At 37.0% G+C, this 22,282-nt stretch overlaps 1 protein-coding gene across 3 annotated transcripts in view; it reads left to right on the top strand.

The window, feature by feature from the left end:
• The window catches only part of raph1a (Ras association (RalGDS/AF-6) and pleckstrin homology domains 1a), a 97,531-nt gene that overhangs the window by 33,919 nt on the left and 41,330 nt on the right, over window positions 1–22,282 (top strand). The window contains exon 1 of one of the 3 annotated variants that reach the window (XM_073845948.1): window positions 14,388–14,643. The exons of the other annotated variants lie outside the window; for them this stretch is intronic. The gene's annotated coding sequence lies outside the window, so the exon portion shown is untranslated. Of the gene's footprint in view, window positions 1–14,387; window positions 14,644–22,282 lie in introns of those variants that run through there. 3 annotated transcript variants of the gene reach the window in all.

Genomic DNA, 22,282 nt, shown 5'->3' with positions numbered 1-22,282 from the left:
ACAAAACAAAGGCACTGATATATTTTTAGATCAGTCAGTGCAAGTTTATTTCAGTTAAAACAGCTCAGACTTACATTTTAGTCTAGGACTAGGCTTAAGCCTTGTTTGTGAAACCGGGGGTTAATGTTTTAGTAAATTCAGGATTCTTTGATGAATAAAAAGTTAAAATGAACAGCATTGTTTTTTATTTATAACATTATAAAATGTCTTTACTCTCACATCTTTTCTGAATAAAAGTATTCATTTATTTTTAAAAAATCTTATTGACCCCAAATTTTTAATGGAATGTTATATTATAGAGTTTTTATCTTCTTAAATCTATTTCAATCGTGCACTCATTGATAATTAATGACTTCTGGCTGCTTTGCTGCACCAAATCACAGCCCTCTACATCCCTTATCAGCATAAATGGGTTTAGTGTAGCATGGCAAGTGATCTACATTTGAAAACAGTTCTGACCAGCTCCAGGGCATGTTTGCATGAACTCAAATTAGGCTCAGCTTTGCTATTGATGAACTGCAGGTCATTGTGATGTGTACACAGGCACTTCTGCCAGCCTGGCCCATGTTCAAAGCTTGTGGGTTTGCTTGAAAAGAGAATGGGCAACTGTATTGATTCATAGTGCGGTGCATTATGTCTCTGTGGATGAACACAAACCCCCCTGCTGTGTGTAAATGGGGCCTCAGCTGGACTGTCCTGTACCAGAATCGTCATCTTTGATTCCATTCACTGTCTACTGCAGAAACCCCTCTTTCTCCTTACTCATTAAATTTAATGGTAGCATCAGCAAGACTGCCTCTGATCTGTCTCTGTACTGTCACTGAATAAGGGCCCCTCATTTCCCTAAGTGCCCCGAGGCAGACAGTCTTGCCCCCTTTTATCCCAGCTAGAGTTTATGCCTTGGCTATATATTTAACCTCTGAGATACGACTGTGACTTTAGAGAGGCATGGCTGATATGGCTTTGGTACACTCTTAAAAAAATAATGGTGCTTTATTATATCTCTGAAGAAGCTTTACATTCATGGAACCTTTCAAATGCACTAATAATAAATGGTTCTTTGGTGAAAGGTTCTTTGTGGAACCCAAAATGGTTCTTCTATTGCACCTTTTGGAACCTTTATTTTTAAGAGTGTTTTACTTTATGTTGGACGATTTTGTGACTTTTTAGCTAGGGGGCCTAAAGAATGACTTGCTATGTTTTTAGGTAGATTTTAAAGCACCTGCTTTGTATTTCATGTGCGGTATCAGGTGTGACCCTGTTACTGTGCAGCTGGGATTGGAAAACTGGAGCATCTGCGCTGGTTGCGATGTCTGGGGAATTGCCAATATGTGTCGCTGGCAGACACCACACCCTTCTGGGCCTTGGGATGTATAAAGGGGCATCTAGACATGAGAGTTGGCCTTGGATAATGCTCAGAATTGCATTTACATTTGAAGCACTCTGGACCACAAAACCAGTCACAGCGGTCAATTTTTTTAAAATTGAGATTGATTCAATTGAAATTGATTAATACATTATCTGAAAGCTAATAAATAAGCTTTCCATCAAAGTATGGTTTGTTAGGATAGGACAATATTTGGCCGAGATACAATTATTTGAAAATCAGAGGGTGCAAAGAAGTCAAAATATTGAGAAAATTGCCTTTAAAATTTTCCAAATGAAGTTCTTAGGAATGGATATTGCTAAGCAAAAATTAAGTTTTGCTATATTTAGGAAAATATCTTCATGGAACATGATCTTTACTTAATATCCTAATGATTTTTGGCATAAAAGAAAAAATAATTATGGCCCATACAATGTATTTTTGGCTATTGCTACAAATATACCTGTGCTATTTACGACGGTTTTGTGGTCCAGGGTCACTTTTCAGTTTGCATCCTTGCTGGACATCTTACTTTGTGCTATTGTGATGTGATTTTTGGCAAATATTGGTCAATCAGCTGAACTGAATTGAATTATGCTTGTTTGTGCATCTAATCTCACTATATCAGGATTACAGAATGGCTAATCTGCAACCTAATTTGTTAATTTGGAGTTTGTTTTGGATCCTCTGCTCTGCATGTAATTGGCAGGGCTGCGTGTGAAGACTCTCTCCCATTGTGTGTGTTGCCAAGCCCACATAGGGAGCCTTCATGCACGTCTCTCGTTTACAGCACTCAGTTGTGCGTGAATGATGACATTAGTGATGCTTTGTCACTCTGTTGCAGGATGTTAGGACCTCTGAATCCTTCTTTTGCTTCCACGTCTTTTCTCTTCCCTCCTCCTCTTAACCTTGTGCTTTCTCGCTAATGTGAATTGACCACGTGATTGACGAGACAAATGGCTCAAATACTTGGCCTAGCTTTGGTTCCAGTGTTTAATTTGGTCATGGACAAGCAGCTGTTCTAGAGCCAGACACCATCAACTATCCCCAGTCTAGTGGGTTCCCATATTTAGGATCTTCACCATTTGTTTGGCAAGAATTTTCCTTATTTGAATATAGCAGGATGGATCCCTTTTTTCTCTTAGAAGGGTAGATGTAGCTGTGAGTATTGATTACAGTAGTTTCTGGCTGTGGGTTTGTTGGTCCAAAGGTGAGATCAGAAACAGGCTTCACTGGGGTTTTCATGCATAAAAACAACCATCTCTAAGTTAACATAAGTTTGTGTATAAATTTCCTCCGAGGAGGCAGTGTCTCCTCAGAATACAGGATGAAATAACACATTTGTAGTAGAAAAATAAAACGATGCAAGTATTACAAAATATACACTGTCCTCCAAAAGTTTGGAAACACCCCTAGCAAAGTGTGGTTTTGGACGATATCAGCATAGTGTTGAAGGATTACAAATTTAAGAATCTGTTAAAGATTTGTTGATCCTACATTGTATTTAGCATTTATGGTAAATATGAGGACATCAGACAAATTACTCTCTCAAGCAAAGTTTGTAGCCGGAGGTTCCTGCCAGCTCCTGTTCTCTTACAGTTCCTGAACAGGTTTCCCAAGTTAAGTGTGAATTCTAAGCTCAAAGTACAGCTATGCCTTTGTCTCTATGATAATGTGAAGGTATAGGCAATACTGTCAGACTGATTGGATTAGCACCTATGCCTTTGAATGACACTGTTATGATAATGAGATCAGGGATGGGGGAACTCTGATAATGGGTTTATTCCTGTATTGCATTTGCATGCTTTGTTTAGATTGACTCCACCTCTATGTATCCCTCCCCCTTGGAAAGGTATATAAACTATAATGTATATGCCTTAGTCAGACGACTTTTGATGACTGCAGCGACGCACAGCTAGTATCTCAATAAAGAGAAACTTCTGCTTCAAGATGTCCAAACGTCTCCTGGTCTCAAAGAAAAAGTTCACAACAGTGTGAATCATTATTAGGCAGTCCTTTAGGAGGATTGGAGTAATATATCAAGTCAATGTTTGAATAAATTGACAGCTCGGATGCCCAGATTATGCAGAGCTGTAATAGCTGCTAATGGTCGATATTTTGATGAATCGAAAATTCTAGTTTTTTAGTTTGTTATAAAATATGTTTTCGTAGTTTGTGTTGTCCCTTATCAGTGCAAAATAATTTAAAATTAAAAAGCATTCATGTCAATATTGTCCAAAACCCCACTTTTCTAGGGCATTTCCAAACTTTTGGAGGGCAGTATAAAATTAAAAAGTATATAAATCGCTTGTTCTTCTAAAGAAAACTTGTCCAACAGCGACACCAGCAGGTAAAGTTACAGCAGGAGTCCACGTCTCTTTTGCCTCCCTTGAGCCCATTGAGTTTTAACAGACCCCCTAAAGCATGCCGTGACTCGTTTGGGGGGTAACTGAGAATGAATGGGGGGGACATCTTTTATTCAGAAAAGATGTGACTGTAAAAACATTTTATAATGTTATAAATAAAAAACAATGCTGTTCTTTTGAACTGTTTATTCATCAAAGAATCCTGAATTTACTAAAACATTAAGCAACAAAACTGTTTTCAACACTGATAATAATAAAAATGTTTTTGAGTAGTAAATCATCGATTTCTGAAGAATCATGTGACACTGAAGACTGACAGATGGCTGCTGAAAATTCAGCTTTGCCATGAGATGAATAAATAACATTAAAATATATTCACCTTTATCGCAATAATTTCAAAATATTACACACTACCAGCCAAAAGTTTTTGAACAGCAAGTCTCTTCTGCTCATTTATTTGATCCAAAGTACAGCAAAATCAGTTAAATTTAGATTTTCACCATTTAAAAAACAGTTTTCTATTTGAATATATTTTAACATGTAATTTATTCCTGTGATTTCAAAGCTGAATTTTTAGCACCATTACTCCAGTTACACTGCTCAAAAACATTTATTATTAATAATGTGTTGAAAACAGTCAAGTAGATTTTTTTTCAGCTTTCTTTCTTTTCTTTTTTCTGAAATAGAAATCATTTGTAGCATTATAAATGTCTGTATTATCACTTTTGATCAAATTAAACCATCCCTTCTAAATAAAAAAAAAAGTATTAATTTCTATAATTTCTTTCCCCCAAAAAATTCTTTCCCATTCCTCCCTCTTGTGTTTGTGTGCGTTTGCAAATCAGTCTGAATGAACAGTATAATGGCGTTAATGGAAAGGCTAATAGAAAAGTAAACAGCTCGCACACTTGGTTACACATTTTGTTACATCAAAATAAGACTTAAAATGGCATGAAAACATGATCTGTGGGAGTTTTTAGGGAGTAATCAGCTTGGTGAATTTTAAGGTAAATCTTAGTGTTTGTGACCAATATTTACCAAGCTTTGATGACTGATAATCCAAAAATAGTTTGAAGTTAGCTTTAAAAAAAAGAATAGCAGAACATAAGTTCACAAATAATATTATTTTGGAACAAATTTAAAATGCTTGAAAACACCAACTTGATTAGATTCATACTTGGCTTTAATAAATAGTATATAGATTCCACTGATAATGTAAAAAAATAACCTGATTTCATGATGAAAACATACCTGTGGGAACAAAATGTGTACCGCCATGTATGTTTCGTGATATGTTTGATGTGAAATGTCCACTGAGTGGTGCTAAAAAAGTGTTCAAAAGAGTTTTTTCCCTGGAATAGATGAATGGACATATGGTAAGTTTTATGTGACATTGGTTTTATACATGTCACCACAGTTCTGACTTAAGATTTCCGTTGAGTGGCGCTATGACTCTAATGCTCAGTGACGTTTTAAAATAGCGTACCATTTGCACTACTCCTAAACTTCCCTGACTGTATGAACAAAAGCGAATGTGATGTAAAAACACGATCACAAGCATGCCGTTTTAGCTTGTTTTTTTTTATCTCTCATCTTTCAGCTCTTTCATTGCGATTCATGTTTTTCACGGGATTCGCACCCAAGGATTCCGCATCCTAAGTCCAGTTCCGTGCCGACCAAGGTACCGAGCAAGCTTGTTACGTCTGGAAAGCGAAACATGGAGCTGTAATCATAACTGGAAAGCTATTTTATCGCCGCTAGTGTTTATTTCTGTTGGAAACTGCAATGATATAGACTTACTGCTATGTATTTCGTGTCTTGCGAAAAAGTTTCCACAGGTATGTTTTCGTTATGAAATCAGGAAGCATACATATGCGTGTGTGTGTGTGTGTTTTGAAGAGTTAGGATTTTAATATAAAAATTTAATTTAATAATAATATTGTTCTTGGTAAAGGCAAAATAGGCCTTGAATCTACAAATCAACAGTATTGCCCTCCTACACACACACACACCAATGATGAATGACCTGCATCCTGCTTATGGAGACACAGGAAATAATCTCTTTTCATCTCTCTGTAGCTTCTGTTTGAGAGGATGCTGTTGTTTTCATCTTTTCCTGGCAAGTGAACCACTTGTATGAGCTCCCATCCAAACAAACCAACTTGATAGACATTTATCGTCTGTAAAAAGTTGTCTTTTAAATCAAATTATAGCCTAATGTCAAATATAAGTTTGGTTTCTGTTGGTCGCGTGGGAGATGTTAAGTAATTTGCTTGTGTGACTTCATGAGGTTGGACCATCGTCTCCATTGAGCCTTTGCAGAGGCGTTTGACCAGGGAGAGTTTTGGATGGTGCTTTGTTTATCCTGGTCAGGGATGTGGAAATGACAACAGAAGCATGGCAGATCTGACTGAATAAAGACATGTCTCCTGCTATTAACTCGTGAGGTTATTTTAGTACAGACTGGAAATCTGCAGTGGCATCAAGTTGGGAAACATTGACGATAGTTTCGCAATAATGAGAAGGGAACTGCATGGAGGATTTAGTGTTCTTCACTCCAGGAAAAGAGCACTGAAATTCTTGCTTTTATGTGTAGCAAATAGTGCAAGTCTGCAGCAAATTTAAACCTGCAACTTGTTAAGAGTCAAAGTCCTGGACCGAATTAATTGACACATGGTTTACTTTATGCCTTCATCATGAACGCAGGGACATCACAGATTCTTGCTTTGTACTGCAACTTTTGCACGAAGCGTGAATACATTTTAACATGCATTGTGTGACAAATTGGCTGATTGAGTTGTGCAGATTCTTTCTGGTCAGCTCCACTGTTTTGTCACTACAAGGTTGTCTGTTGAGCTCTAGATATTGCTTTGTGATTGAATGTCTGGAGGTAATAAGCAATGGAGACTTTGTGGTGCCACTGAGATATTATTTGACTAATTTTATAAACATTTAATCCAGTGCATTCCTTTGGAAAGAAAACTCTCCACATTATCAAAGAGGATATGTTTTTTCACTTAATCCTGATTAACATACTGAGGTAATGCATGATCAAAGAGTTTGGCTGATTTCATGATTTGCCGCTTAATTTTGTTCACAAATATTGAGCTTGCGTACGCATTCATGAGAAACCCATGAAAGTGGCTTGTTAAGCAGTTTTCCTTCCTGTTTTGGTGTATTTCCAATTGAAACAGGATGTTTGGAAAGGGCGTATTAAATGCTTTGTCTGTTTTATTTTATTTTTGTTTTATATTATTATTTAATTTAATTTTGTTTTCTTTATTATATATTTAATTTTTTCATTCATTTAAATGTTATTTTATTTATGAAATAAATAAATAGCCTTGTCACAGTTATGATGAACAGTAGTGTATTTAGTCAAAAATGTGTCATCAGAATTTTTGGTCAACGTTTTAGGTGGGTCCAGTTGAGGTCAAAAGTTTGCGTACACCTTGCAGAATCTGCAAAATAATATTTAATAATAATTTTACTAAATTAAGAGAAATGATGCATGTTATTTTTTTATTTAGTACTGACCTTAATAAGGCATTTCACTCAAAAGATTTTGTTAAAGATTTTATTTATTTATTAAAATAACCCTTTTTTTGTTTTAGTGATAGTTGTTTCTGTGTCCCTTGTTTGTCCTGAACAGTTAAACTGCTTGCTGTTCTTCAGAAAAGTCCTTCAGGTCCCACACATTCTTTGGTTTTCCAGCATTTTTGTGTATTTGAACCCCATTACAATGACTGTATGATTTTGAGATCCATATTTTCACACTGAGGACAACTAAGGGACTCATATTTAACTATTAAAGAATGTTCAAATGTTCACGGATGCTTCAGAACAAAACACGATGCACTAAGAGCCGGGGGTGAAAACTTTTTGAATTTAAATATCAGGGTAAATTTAACTTATTTTGTCTTCTGGGAAACATCTGACTATCTCCTGTAGATTCTGAAGGGCAGTATGAAATGAAAAAAAATATGATATGTAAAATGTACACATCTTCATTCTGTTCAAAACTTTTCACCCTGGCTCTTAATGCATCATGTTTCCTTCTGGAAGCATCAGTGAGTGTTTAAACCTTCTATAATAGTTACATATGAGTCCCTTAGTTGTCCTCAGTGTGAAAAGATCTCAAAATCATACAGTCATTGTTGGAAACTTTTTGATCAGGTTAATTAGTATAAATTCTACGATTATTTTCTCTTATGTAAACATCTTTTATGTGAAATACCTTATTCAGGTCAGCACTAAATAAAAAATAACATGCAATTTGTATGATCCCTCTTATTTTGGTAAAATAATTAACATTTTGCAGATTCTGCAAAACTTTTGACCTTGTTTATTCAACTTTAAGGCATAAAGTAGCATAAAGATGACCCCAAACTGGCACACATGGACTAAAAGCTACAAAGCTTTGATTTTGTGGGGTCGTTTAAAAAAAACATCCTCCATATATACATAGCCATGAATAATCATACAACCCTTTGAGCTGTTTTCCAGAATTTGCTTAAGAGTTCTCAGTGTGCTTCTGTCCGTTGGAAACATTTAATGGGAAAGTGCGGTCCAGTGACAGATGTGTGATGGGTGTAACCCTGTGCGGGTGTGAGACAATCTTCATGTTCTGACTTTAGCTTTGAAAGGTCATGTAGACGTGCTGCTGTTTTTACACAGGGCTGGTACATTACACAGCAATTGAACAGGACTGGTAATACGCAGCAATTAGACCGCGCTGTTACGTAACGGCATGAGTGTGACTTCAGTGCCGCCAAGAGCAGTGGCCAGTTTTATGTACCTCATCTGTCTTTCTACAGTATTTTTCCAGTGACATTCTCACTCTGGCTGCTATTTTAGTGTTTTGATGAACAAACCCTTTCCATTCCTGAATTCGTTGAGTAGCCGTAAGGCCTCTAGAATAAGACAGTCCTGTCTGCTAACACGAGCTGCCTCTGACTAGTAGGTGATTTGTTTGTGTGTTTTGTCATGAAATATGAATAGCCACAATTGAAGCCAGTCATAAAAGGTTGTACACTTGGTCCAAGTCCAGATTTGAGATTTACGCCCTTGATGAGGGACATTAAAATCACTCTGCTGGACTGGCTTTCTCAGTTCTTTCCTGAACACCTATTTCCTTTTCAAGACTCTTGATAATCACTCAGGTGTTCAGAGTTGATTTGATTGGATTTTAGTGGTAACTTTCATGGGAATCTGTTTTATGTCCATAATAATCCATTTTAGAATGAAATATTAAATGTGAAAAAAGTGAAGGGCAGAAATTGTTTTAAGCATCAGGAATTTATTGGATCATGAAAAGTGGATGTTCCAGAATAGAGTCAGATCTGAATGACACCTCCAAAATCCTTTGTGGAGCAGGCCATGGAGACTGAAAGTCAGATTCATCCGCTAGTTTACTTTCTTCAAGTCTTTAAATCTAAGTAATTCAATTCTGGATGAATGTGCCCCTAAAGTGCCCCTATTATGCCATTTTGAATATTGCCTTTCGCGTAGTGTGTAATGTCGCTGTATGTGAATGTAAACGCCTAAATGAGTCATTAGTAATTTGAATCCCACTTCCATGATGGCTACACATCACAGTGTAACACGTTTGCATAATGCACGCCTATGTTCTACATTGGCTGGCTGCAAACAACTTGACCCGCCCTCAAACACGTCATTTTACTTATGACAGCTTCTCAATTCTCGGAAAGTTCAATGCAGGATTCAGAAAATGCTTGCTCTTGAAATATGGCTCAGTACACAGTTTATTTGGACCAGTTGGATCACGACCTGTAAGTATGATAAATAAGAGATTTTATGTTTTCTATCATTTCTGACACGCTAAACGCGGTAGAACAATTTCAACAGACTGGGCCATCTGACCAATCAAAGCAGATAGGTTAATGAAAAGGAGGGGTTAAGAAAAACTGAATTTTTGAACTGCTTCAAACTAATCGTTTGAGAATCACTGGAAAATGTGGTAAATGCATATTTTGAGAAAATGAAAGTTTGACTTTGCATGCATGTAAACCTTTTGCAGGAGACCTCAAAATGGCATAATAGGAGTATTTGAATAGTCTTTTACATAGATTTGTAGGACTGTGTGAAGGAACATCATATCTTATTAGACTCACTGCAGTTAGTTATCTAGCGTGCTATTGGGACTTGGAGCTGATCTCATGGACTGGAATGTAGAGCTCACAAGTACAAGGCATCAAATGTAAACTTTTGCTGAGAGTGGAAAAAAATGTAGTGGGAATAGCCATCCGGGCCTCGTGCAGTAAATGGAAAGGAAATCATGACTTTGTTTGTCAGACCTGTTCGGTAGGACATATTCCATCAGTCTTTGGCGAAATGCTCCCACTGGAGAAGTCTTAAACATTTCCAGCACACATCCTCGACTGGATTCTTGCTGGGGCTTTTTTTCTTTTCAGTCTCTTCTTTCACATTTTCAATCTGTTTTTCCCAGAGCACAACGTGGCACTCAGTCACATGCATACTTTTGTGTTTTTCAGTCTCTATTGGAGATAAACGGCTGCTTTAATAACGCTTAAGGATCTCAGTGCCATAGCAGTGCTGTGGGATCAGTGGGAATACAGCCTGTGATCGCTCCCATATGTAGGGATCGTGCCAGAAACAGTGGCATTGGCTGAGCACCAGCATCCCTGCACCTCAGTCTGCCTGTTGTATGTGGTCTCCGACAACCTGTGCTGACTCGAATAAGATGATTTATGTTAGACAGTACCATCTGTTGAGCAGGAGACTGATTTGCACACTGCCAGGACACCATGTGTCATGCACTTTATCATTTGAAAGCTGTTACGTCTGGTCTAATTTGTTATGTAGTGTTTTTCCTTTCTAAATCTGTTTATCTTGTTTATATTACAAATTCTTTAAAAAATAGCTTTTCTGTGATGAGCATGTTTTAAGTGTATTGCATTTTCCAGAGTAAAATAATGTCAGGATGATACAACTGTCAGAATGAAGGAGGAAAATTCTTATTAAAAGAAAGGAGCTCTTGAAAAGAAAACCTTTTCATAGTGATCTGGCAGTTGGGCCATAATCTTTTCTTAGGGAAAATAGGATTTTAAAGCTTACCTATTATGCCCCTTTTTACAAGATGTAAAATAAGTCTCTGATGTCCATGTGTGCATGTGAAGTTTTAGCTCAAAATACCCAAAAGATCATATTTTGTATCTTGTTAAAATTGCCACTTTTAGGGTATGAGCTAAAATGTGTCGTTTTTGTGTTTGTCCCTTTTAAAAATGCAAATGAGCTTGTGCTCCGGCCCCTTTTCAGAAGAGGGTGGAACTTCAAAAGCTCATGCTCTGGCATACTGGCAACAACAAAACAGGACAGTCTCATGCACTGAAACTTTCAGAAAACGTACTCGGTTTAAAAGTCAGTCATCTGATTGTACTGTGCATAATAAATGCGTGTTTATGAATTACACAGACGGGGAGCACGGCCTGCTATCACAAACTTGCAATTATAAGCTCAACAAATTCCAGCGGTCGACTTCACATTGCTTTCATATGCAATTTTTAACTACCACATTCCTATTTACAATGATTCTGGTAGCATGTGAAGGCAGCGTCAGTGAAAACAGGCAGAGACAATGGTAGCTTTAGCAACATTAGCCTTGCAGAGTGGAAAGAAGCTCTTTCAGAAAGGCAGTTTGGAAAACAAAAACATGATACTTACTTTGTCCGGAGCTGATGTTTGTGCACGAAACATTGGTATTGATCCCTAAGCATATAGGGACATATTTTTCAAAAATGAAATTTAAACACAGTGTCCTCAGCAGCTCAAATGGAGGGAGTCTGTTGAGACTCCTATGTTCGTTGGTGCATCCCAAAACACAGCACACTTGTAATGCCTCTTTGGCACTGACATTGTATCTCCAGAAGCTACAGCAAGAAAATAGTAATAGGGTGGGATTTCTCACTATGATGACGTCAACGTTGGGAGAAATCTGGAATCGCGTGTTCACTGAGACTGTTTATGATTTATTGGGATTATAAAAAAAATGAGTGGGTGGATTTTTACCATTATAGGCTGGTTGTTTTCACATACGGCGGCCAGACCGTAACTGTTCAAACACCTTACAAAAGTGATTTTTGCATAATAAGTCCCCTTTAGGAAAATTGCATCATGACATATTAGTTTTTAAATGAAAAGGAAAGAAATTAAAACAAAAAAAATGTATATAGAGGCCCCCTTTCACACCCTTATAACTGTATCAATATAGAACTTTAATAATTGTAGTAACAACAACAATAATAATTATTTTAGTTTTAGTGTTTAGTTTTCATAATTGTACTCTCACTTAAATATATTTATTTCATTTAGAAGCCAAGACTTTATCTTCATTTGTTTCATGTTTCATGCTTTCATGTAATATTTGTATTTTATTTCAGCTTTAGTGCAATTTACGAAAAAAAATTGATTCTTTTAGTTTTTAGCCATATATATGGCATATTTTCTGGTGATGGCTGCTATTTACACCAAGTGCAAATAACAGTGGATGTCAATGCTGATAGCCTTTAAAAAAAAAAAACTACTTAGTGCAAATAGTGGTAGATATATGCACCTCAGTATTGTAGTACATTATAAAACACTATGCAATAATAACACATTGAGTGTAAATTGTGACCCTGGACCACAAAACCAGTCATGAGAGTAAAGAGTTTAAAAATTTGGAATCTGAGGGTGCAAAAAAATCTAAATATTGGGAAAATCGCCTTTAAAGTTGTCCAAATAAAGTTCTTGGCAATGCGTATTATTAACCAAAAAATCAAAGTTTGGATACATTTATGGCATGGAAATGTACAAAATATCTTCATGGAACATGATCTTAATCTTACTTAATATCCTAATGATTTTTGGCATAAAAGAAATATCGATAATTTTGACCCATACAATGTATTTTTGGCTATTGCTACAAATATACCCGTGCTACTTAAGACTGGTTTTGTGTTTTAGAGTCACAATGATCATTTTTATTAAAATTATTAAATGAATGCTACTAATTGGTACAATAAAGCCCTCCCTACATCTAACCCTAACCTTAACGGATAAACATAATTTTCCACTTTCCGATTATTTTCTTAATTTTATCGAAAATAAATATCTTTTCGATGTGATGTGAAAAGGGAGAAGATAGAGTTCGGCAAAAGCTGGATTCGAACTGATGATCACGTCAGAAAGTAACTGTTACGTGCTTTACTACCTATGCCACTGGAGCGTGTTTTTCAATGTTGTCTAACCCTACCACCACATGTTGATGGGTGGAGTTAGTGTAAATAGATAAAATATTAACAAATAATAATAACAAATGTTAATAAATATTAACGTCATGGTTGCACCATGTGACATTCCTATATTTATTTTGCTCATTTTTTTTCCCTTCAAAAGAATTTGGCACATGTGACTAATATTTCTCTTTATTTTGGACATTTTAATTTGTCATAGACCCTGCCACAAAAGTTCTTTTAAAAATTGGGAATGCAATGCAGTGTTTTTTTTAGCCAACTCAACTTTGATCCCAGGCGATGACCTTTATAGTGCTATCTCTTGCTTTTATTTATCCGTGAGAACCACAGACTTCTCTCTTAAGATTTGTTTTGCTATTTTGGTCCCTGTCTAGATAGAGATGCTGGTGTGTGTGTGTGTGGTGTCCACACACAGTGGCTCGCCAAGGGACCTCCCTTTGATACTGAAAAGAGATAAAACTCCCTTCTTTTCCGCTTGTTTCTTTATTTGTTTCAAACGTTTATAAAGAGCCTACTCGCAGACAGTTTAATCGCAAAGCCACTGTGCCCTGAACTTCAATCTAAACATCGCCCTGGTACTGTTTACGTTGCCTGCGTAGAAGGCTGTCTCCAGCTCTCTGCCTACGACCCTGCTGTCTTTCTCTGGGGAGTAAATCGCAATCAAACAGCGAAGAAGAACGGAGACAAACAAGGAGGAAAAGAAAGGTATGCGGGGAGGAAAATGTTACTAAAGCTTAATATTTGAATTTGTACCCAGCAATCTCGCTCGTCCACTGTTTTGCCCCCCGTTTTGATGGTTTCCTGGCTATTTTTGCTCGTGGTTTCATACGCGAGCGAGAGAATGTGTTGTGTTTGTGTGTCTCCATGCTCCCTCGCTCACATCTGGAATACTAAGCTGAGAGTTGGACTCTCTTGTTGATTCATTTTCATTTTTTCCTACGATGACTGAGGCCAGCTCGTCCTCACCACGAGTACATTTGTTTTTCTCCTCGAGAAGAAGGCAGAGGGAATGAAGGAAAATCTGGATCTGATTTGAAGCTGTTTCTTTCTGCCTTGACGTTCTGCTTGTATCCTCACCACAGCTCAGCTGGAATCTGCCTCGTGCGAGGAGCTTACTGCGGTCGTGTCCCAAGTCACCCATCCCTGAGGATGACAGCTGTACCGTAGTCGTGGGAAAACGCTCCTCAATGCTCCTCTGTTTTACTGAGAGTTGTTGGACTTGAGTTGGTGGTGTGGTTGGAGGAACTTTTCCACTCACGCTTCACGAGGAACGTGGGTGTTTCTTTGTAATTATGCCCAGTCATCATAGGGTTACTGTATTTCAGCCCAACAACAAACCAAACCCCCCTCTGTATATTTATTGCTCCTGAAGTTAGGGTGAATAAACCAGAGATCTGCAAACTGAAGCAGCCCCCAAGGACAGCTCTGAGCTTTTGGACTAAACCACGTCTGTGTCAGATGAATGCTGGACTTGCAAATGGAAACTACTCTTTAAATGCGTTTATTATAGTTTTTTTCTACTTCCATAGCAGGGTTTAAGAACAGGATTTAAGATAAACCATCAGTTTGGCTCATGAATATTTATCAGGTGATGTAAAGTTAGCCTGCAAGTCCTTAATGATGTGCTGAAAGCTGGGTAAGTGGCACAAGCTATTGTAGCTTTACCTTTACTGCTTATTTCTGTTCACTCCAGAAGCTTTTCCTAGCTGTTTAATGCCTCCAGTTTTAGTGTTTTATGAAAGGATTATTTATTAAAGATCAGATTTCAACACGGTCTTGATGGTAGTTATATTTTTACATGACAAGAGTCTCTACTCAGTCAATGGTATAGAATTGTTATTTTCGAAAGCACAGTCTTAGCTTTTGGCAGTTCCTGTACCTGTCCTTTAGTTGCCTCCCTCCGGTGTTTTCTTTCTTTTTTCCATTTGGCTCCTCATGTAAATCTCATCTCTGCTCGCTCTTTGTTTCACTAGTTGGGGTTGGATAAGGTTTGCATGGATGCAAAAGTGCAAGAACTGCTTAGAATGAGCCACGTGTCTATAGCTCCTTCCAAGACTCTGAGTTTTCAGACATCAGATCGTGTTTCTGCTTCAAAATCAAGATTTCAGGAAATTAACTTGGATGTCGGTGTTTAATTGGATGCTGTAATGCGCACTTGCTGTTTGTTGACACAAGATGTCCCATAAGGTCATGATTTCAGAGGAATGCTTTTAATCAAAAAACATTATAGGGAAATTCTGCTTGAAAGTGAGTATTGTAGAAGACAGAACACTTGAAGTGAGCACTCTGAAGGGTGCAGGGTAGTACTGACTAATTGGAACTCGACTTTTATTGATCTGTGTATCTGTTTTTGTGTTCTGTTCATAGATTTGTGGGTATTGGCTGCAACATAATTGAAATGAGGACTATATACGTTACCATTCGAAATATTTTTAAAATGCGCTTACCAAGGGTGCATTTAGTTGATTAAAAAAACCGCATTATTGCAATCTAAAATAACTATAATGCATATCAAAATTTAATTTAGTCCTGTGATGGCAAAGATGAATTTTCAGCAGTCGTTACTTCAGTGTCACGTGATCCTTCAGAAATTATGCTGAATTTGAAACTTATTTGGAATAGAAATATTTTTTTGTTATATTCTAAATGTCTTTACTATCACTTTTAATCAAATTAATGTCAAAAAGAAATCTTAGTGACCCCAAACATTTTGAATAGCAGTGTAATTCACACGTTTTTAATAAACTGTTTTGTGGACTCGTGTGTGAAGTATGCAGGGTCATTTGTTGCGCTTACAGGTGATGAATGTGGTGTTGCATAGCTTTCTGTAGACCAGCTGAGGTCTGTGGTTTGTGTTTAAACTGTGTTTTACCATGCTTCCAAACACACTTTTATTATATGAGATCCTCCATGTGTTGTGTGAAGAATGTACAGGGGTCACAACCCCACTTCAAAGCCTCCTTGCATCCATTTTTAACATGCTGCATGAGAGCAGACTAACTCTGAGCTTAATGCCTCTGACAGGCCCACACATCCCATCAGTGCACTTTAAATTGCATTATTATTCTGTGACTGTTGGGTTGATAATGGCATGAATTAATGCGTGGTGTCTTTATCATTCTCAGTTTAAGAGTTTTGCAAGACACTAGGGCTCCATGACTGAATTTGAGCTTATTCCAACGCACACTCCTGACCTCTGACCTAGAGATCAAAGATTATAAGGTCAGGCAGTGGGAAGCACAATTCACACAGTTGCTGTGCATTTGCAAACAGCATGAAGCTGGGATCATGGGAAAGACTGATCGTCTGAGAATACAGGCTATCACAGGAAATCTATGAGCATTGTTGAGGAAATGTTAAAGGGATAGTTGTCTATGCAGGGTCAGAAAGCTCTCAGATTTAATCAAAAATATCTTCATTTGTGTTCTGAAGATGAACAAAGGTCTTACGGGTTTGGAACGACTAATTAATGACAGGATTTTTTGTTGTTTATAGGATTTTATTGTTTGGGTGAATTATCCCTTTAAAGCAGCTTAAAATGCAGAAACCTAGTTCTGTTAACATTACGTTATTGTGTTGGAGAGTTGGCGGCCTTTTGTGAACAACTATGATGGTCTCATTGGTCTGTCAAGAGGTCATGCGATTTCCTGCCGTCCACTGGTATCAGACTATCACTAAGTAAACACACTGGTATTTCTTGCACATTGCAGCACATCTTTTGGAGCAACGCAACAGTTATCACCATTAAATTCATTCTTCAGGATTTAGCTGCTCATTTATTATGGATCTTAGCAAATTCACTTCTCAGATAGATGTTGAATTCCTCTGGCACTCCCCTGGCAGGTTGGTTGATTGTGAAATTGCATCTTTGGGTGGAGATGTGCCATTTCTTGATTATGTAGCTGTTTTCTGACCTAGGATCGGTTAAGGATTTGATGGGCCATTTGTTATATAATCTAAAATGTCACTGATGCAATGAGTCACAGATTTTGATGAACTGCTTTCGGGAGTGTGTGTTTGTTGTGACATGGTCGAAGTTTGGTGTGGCTCTCTTCTTGAGGGATGACTTACACAACAAGCCGCAAGGGGGATGAGGAATCCATTACATCCTGCACACTTCCTGTTCACATTAGACTGTCCTCCTACACACAGCTACATGCTCTCAGATTTAATGTTTCCTTTGCTGCTTATGATTTCTTATCAGTACAAATTTAAATGATGTGTAACTTCTAAACTCTTGTGCATTTATAATTGCTTATTTCATTTCTTCCTAACTCACAAAAACAAGCTAGCTGAGAAAAATATGTTCGCTAAAACTTGTGCAAAGTGCACACATTTAATTGGTGCCGAATGTGAGCCCAAGTTTATTTATACAGCTTATTCCCACATGCCAGTAGTTTCAGTTTTGCATGAAATAATTTAGTTTATAATGAATGGACCATTTTTCATTCCTGTTGTATTCTGAATGCTGGTAAATTTATAGGATTTGTTGCAGATGAACTAAATGAGTGTTTATTATATGTGCACTAATGCAACATAACTTTTTTTCCCTTCTTAATAATGCAATTTTATATGGAAGTCTGTTTCCGCAAATTTTATGTCACAATTCTGCCTTTTTTTTTTTGCGAGTTTACATCTTGGAATTTTGGCTTTTTTCTCATAAATGCGAGATAAAAACTCAAAGTACTGACTTTTCCCAAAAAAAATTGGATAAAACCTGCAATTCTGCCTTTTTTCTAAAAATTGTAAGATATAAACTTACTATCCTGACTTTTTTCCCCAAAATTGGATAATAAAACCAGCAATTCTGACTTTTTTCTCACAGTTGCGAGTTTACATGAGAGTTATAAAGTCAGAATTGCGACATATAAACTCACAATACTGACTTTTCCCCCTAAAATTGCATAATAAAACCCGGAATTCTGACTTTTTTCTCAGAATTGTGAGATACAAACTCGCATTACTGACTTCCTCCCCCAAAATAGCATAATAAAACCTGCAATTATGACTTTTTCTCACAGTTGCCAGTTTACATCTCGCAATTTTGGCTTTTTTCTCAGACATGCGAGATAAAAACTCAAAGTACTGACTTTTCCCAAAAAAAATTGGATAAAACCTGCAATTCTGCCTTTTTTCTAAAAATTGTAAGATATAAACTTACTATCCTGACTTTTTTCCCCAAAATTGGATAATAAAACCAGCAATTGTGACTTTTTTCTCACAGTTGCGAGTTTACATGAGAGTTATAAAGTCAGAATTGCGACATATAAACTCACAATACTGACTTTTCCCCCTAAAATTGCATAATAAAACCCGGAATTCTGACTTTTTTCTCAGAATTGTGAGATACAAACTCGCATTACTGACTTCCTCCCCCAAAATAGCATAATAAAACCTGCAATTATGACTTTTTCTCACAGTTGCCAGTTTACATCTCGCAATTTTGGCTTTTTTCTCAGACATGCGAGATAAAAACTCAAAGTACTGACTTTTCCCAAAAAAAATTGGATAAAACCTGCAATTCTGCCTTTTTTCTAAAAATTGTAAGATATAAACTTACTATCCTGACTTTTTTCCCCAAAATTGGATAATAAAACCAGCAATTGTGACTTTTTTCTCACAGTTGCGAGTTTACATGAGAGTTATAAAGTCAGAATTGCGACATATAAACTCACAATACTGACTTTTCCCCCTAAAATTGCATAATAAAACCCGGAATTCTGACTTTTTTCTCAGAATTGTGAGATACAAACTCGCATTACTGACTTCCTCCCCCAAAATAGCATAATAAAACCTGCAATTATGACTTTTTCTCACAGTTGCCAGTTTACATCTCGCAATTTTGGCTTTTTTCTCAGACATGCGAGATAAAAACTCAAAGTACTGACTTTTCCCAAAAAAAATTGGATAAAACCTGCAATTCTGCCTTTTTTCTAAAAATTGTAAGATATAAACTTACTATCCTGACTTTTTTCCCCAAAATTGGATAATAAAACCAGCAATTGTGACTTTTTTCTCACAGTTGCGAGTTTACATGAGAGTTATAAAGTCAGAATTGCGACATATAAACTCACAATACTGACTTTTCCCCCTAAAATTGCATAATAAAACCCGGAATTCTGACTTTTTTCTCAGAATTGTGAGATACAAACTCGCATTACTGACTTCCTCCCCCAAAATAGCATAATAAAACCTGCAATTATGACTTTTTCTCACAGTTGCCAGTTTACATCTCACTATTCTGACTTTTTTCTCAGAATTGCGACATATAAACTCAAAATACTGACTTTGCCCCCCAAAATAGCATAATATAACCTGCAATTCTGACTTTTTTCTCAGAATTGAGATATAAACTCATATTACTGACTTTTTTTCTTTGAAATTATGTAATAAAATTTGCAATTCTGACTTGTTTTTCAGAATTGTGAGATGCAAACTCACAATTCTGACTTTTTTTCTCAGTTGCGAGTTTAAATCTCGCAACTGTGAGATATAAACTAGCAAGTGTTAGTTATAAAGTGAGAATTGCGAGACATAAACTCACAATTCTGACTTTTTTCTTGCAATTCTAGCTCTTTTGTTAGAATTGTGAGATATAAACTTGCAATTTCGAGTTATATTGTCCACTTCTGCGGGGGAAAAACTGATATGTTCTCAGATTTATGAGTTTATATCTCACAATTCTGAGAAAAAAAAGTCTGAATTGTAGGATGTAAAGTCAAAATTGTGAGAAAATATCATAATTGGACTATAATTTAGACCCAGTGTAACTTATTTTCCGGAAATCGCTTCAAAGCTGACACATGAAGGTAATGATGCACATGCAGTAGCTTGTTTTAAAATCTCCTGTGATGATAGTTTTCAATAGGGATCTGAAGTCTGATTCAGCTAACTCACAAAATGTGGACACAGCAAGAGCGTGGCTGTGTTCGAGGGACACATGTTGCTGTATTAATTAAGTTTTAGGTATAAAGCATTTACACTGCTGGCTCTCCCGTGTAGGAGGCAACAGGAGCGCCTGCTTTACTCCATCAGAGCGAAGAGCTTGCTGTGAGTGGAATGTGTAAGGCAGTGATGTGAAACAGATGCCTCCTCTGCAGGCTTGACGCTGCACGTGGCCGCTGTCTCTCCAGACGGATTCTGCATAAAACGGAGAAAAGTGCGAGCCAAGCAATCCGGTCCAGCATCTATTACACTAGACTACTGTGGCATGACTTCACAGCACGTGCGATCGCAGGCCTTCTGATGATGATGATGTTGTTGTCACATGTACACGCACACATACTCACTCGCTCTTCTACACGGGCCAGTGTGTGTCAGCAGGGACCTTTCCGAGCACAGTTTGAGTGTCTGTAGTGGCCCACGCCCGGGGCCTGCCAGTCCAGGCCCAAATCACAGGGCTGCTAACCACAGGGAGCTAATTGTAGCACAGCTCCCCGAAACGCTTCCCTTTAATTCTCTCCCTGGTTTCACTAACTCTCTCTCCTTGGATCAAACATAAACAATCGCTGATAAAGCTCGGAAGGCCACAGAGATGAGCTAAGAGAATGTGAGAAGTGGAATCTGAATCCGAAAAGTTTCCAGAAACTTGAGACTGATGTTTAGAATATAGCATGAAACAATTGCTCAATAGTTGAGGCATTTGGGGGGCTTTATAGCCTGTATTGACGAAAAAGTTGAGACTGACAGGTAGGGGTTGGAGTTAGAAAGTCAGTATTGCAAGATATAAACTCACAATTCTGACTTTTTCCCCAAAGTTGCATAATAAAACCTGCAATTCTGACTTTTTTCCTCGGAATTATGAGATATCAACTCGCAATTTTGACTTTCCCCCCCCCCAAAATTGCATAATAAAACCTGCAATTCTGACTTTTTTTCTCAGAATTGATATAAACTTTTTTCCTCACAGTTGCGAGTTTACATCTTGCAATTTTGAGAATAAACTTACAATTCAGACTTTTTTCCTCAGAATTAAGATCGCAAGCCTGAGTTATAAAGTCAGAATTATGAGATACAACCTTGCTATTTGGGTTTTTTTCCACAAAATTGCATAATAAAACCTGCAATTCTGACTTTTTTCCTCAGAATTGATATAAACTCGCAATTCTGACTTGTTTCTCACAGTTGAGAGTTTACATCTTGCAATTTTGAGAGGATAACCTCGCTATTTGGAGTTTTTCTCCCAAAAATTGCGTAATAAAACCTGCAATTCTGACTTTTATTCTCAGAATTAATATAAACTCGCAATTCTGACTTTTTTTCTCACAGTTGTGAGTTTACATCCTGCAATTTTGAGAATAAACGCACAATTCTGCCTTTTTTTTCCTCAGAATTAAGATCGCAAGTGTGACTTATAAAGTCAGAATTATGAGATATAACCTCGCTATTTGGAGTTTTTTTTCCACAAAATTGCATAATAAAACCTGCGATTCTGACTTTTTTCTCAGAATTGAGATAAACTCGCAATTCTGACTTTTTTTCTCACAGTTGAGAGTTTACATCTTGCAATTTTGAGAGGATAACCTTGCTATTTGAAGTTTTTCCCCCAAAAATTGCATAATAAAACCTGCGATTCTGACTTTTTTCCTCAGAATTGAGATAAACTCGCAATTCTGACTTTTTTTCTCACAGTTGAGAGTTTACATCTTGCAATTTTGAGAGGATAACCTTGCTATTTGAAGTTTTTCCCCAAAAAATTGCGTAATAAAACCTGCAATTCTGACTTTTATTCTCAGAATTAATATAAACTCGCAATTCTGACTTTTTTCTCACAGTTGTGAGTTTACATCCTGCAATTTTGAGAATAAACACACAATTCTGCCTTTTTTTCCCTCAGAATTAAGATCGCAAGTGTGACTTATAAAGTCAGAATTATGAGATATAACCTCGCTATTTGGAGTTTTTTTTTTTCACAAAATTGCATAATAAAAACTGAATTTTCACTTGTTTTCTCAGAATTGTGAGAAATAAAGAATTGCATGGTATTTTTTAGGGCTGCAACAACGAATCGATAAAATCGATAAAAATCGATTACTAAAAGAGTTGGCAACGAATTTCATAATCGATTCGTTGTGTCGCGCGACGCAGAGACATTTGGTTATTATATACAGGGGTTGGACAATGAAACTGAAACACTGGCCAATATAGTGTTGGAGGTTTCATGGCTACATTTGCTCAGCCTGGTGGCCAGTCTTTACTAATTGCACCTTCCACCAGTAAGAGCGGAGTGTGAAGGTTGACTATGTGCACCCAATGGTTCAAACATAGTACCCTAA

The sequence above is a fragment of the Garra rufa genome, chromosome 8, assembly GCF_049309525.1.
Source record: "Garra rufa chromosome 8, GarRuf1.0, whole genome shotgun sequence".
In the NCBI taxonomy this organism is placed as follows: Eukaryota; Metazoa; Chordata; class Actinopteri; order Cypriniformes; family Cyprinidae; genus Garra; species Garra rufa.
The sequence above is the reverse complement of the archived record's forward strand: the minus strand, read 5'-3'. Positions and strand labels throughout refer to the sequence as shown.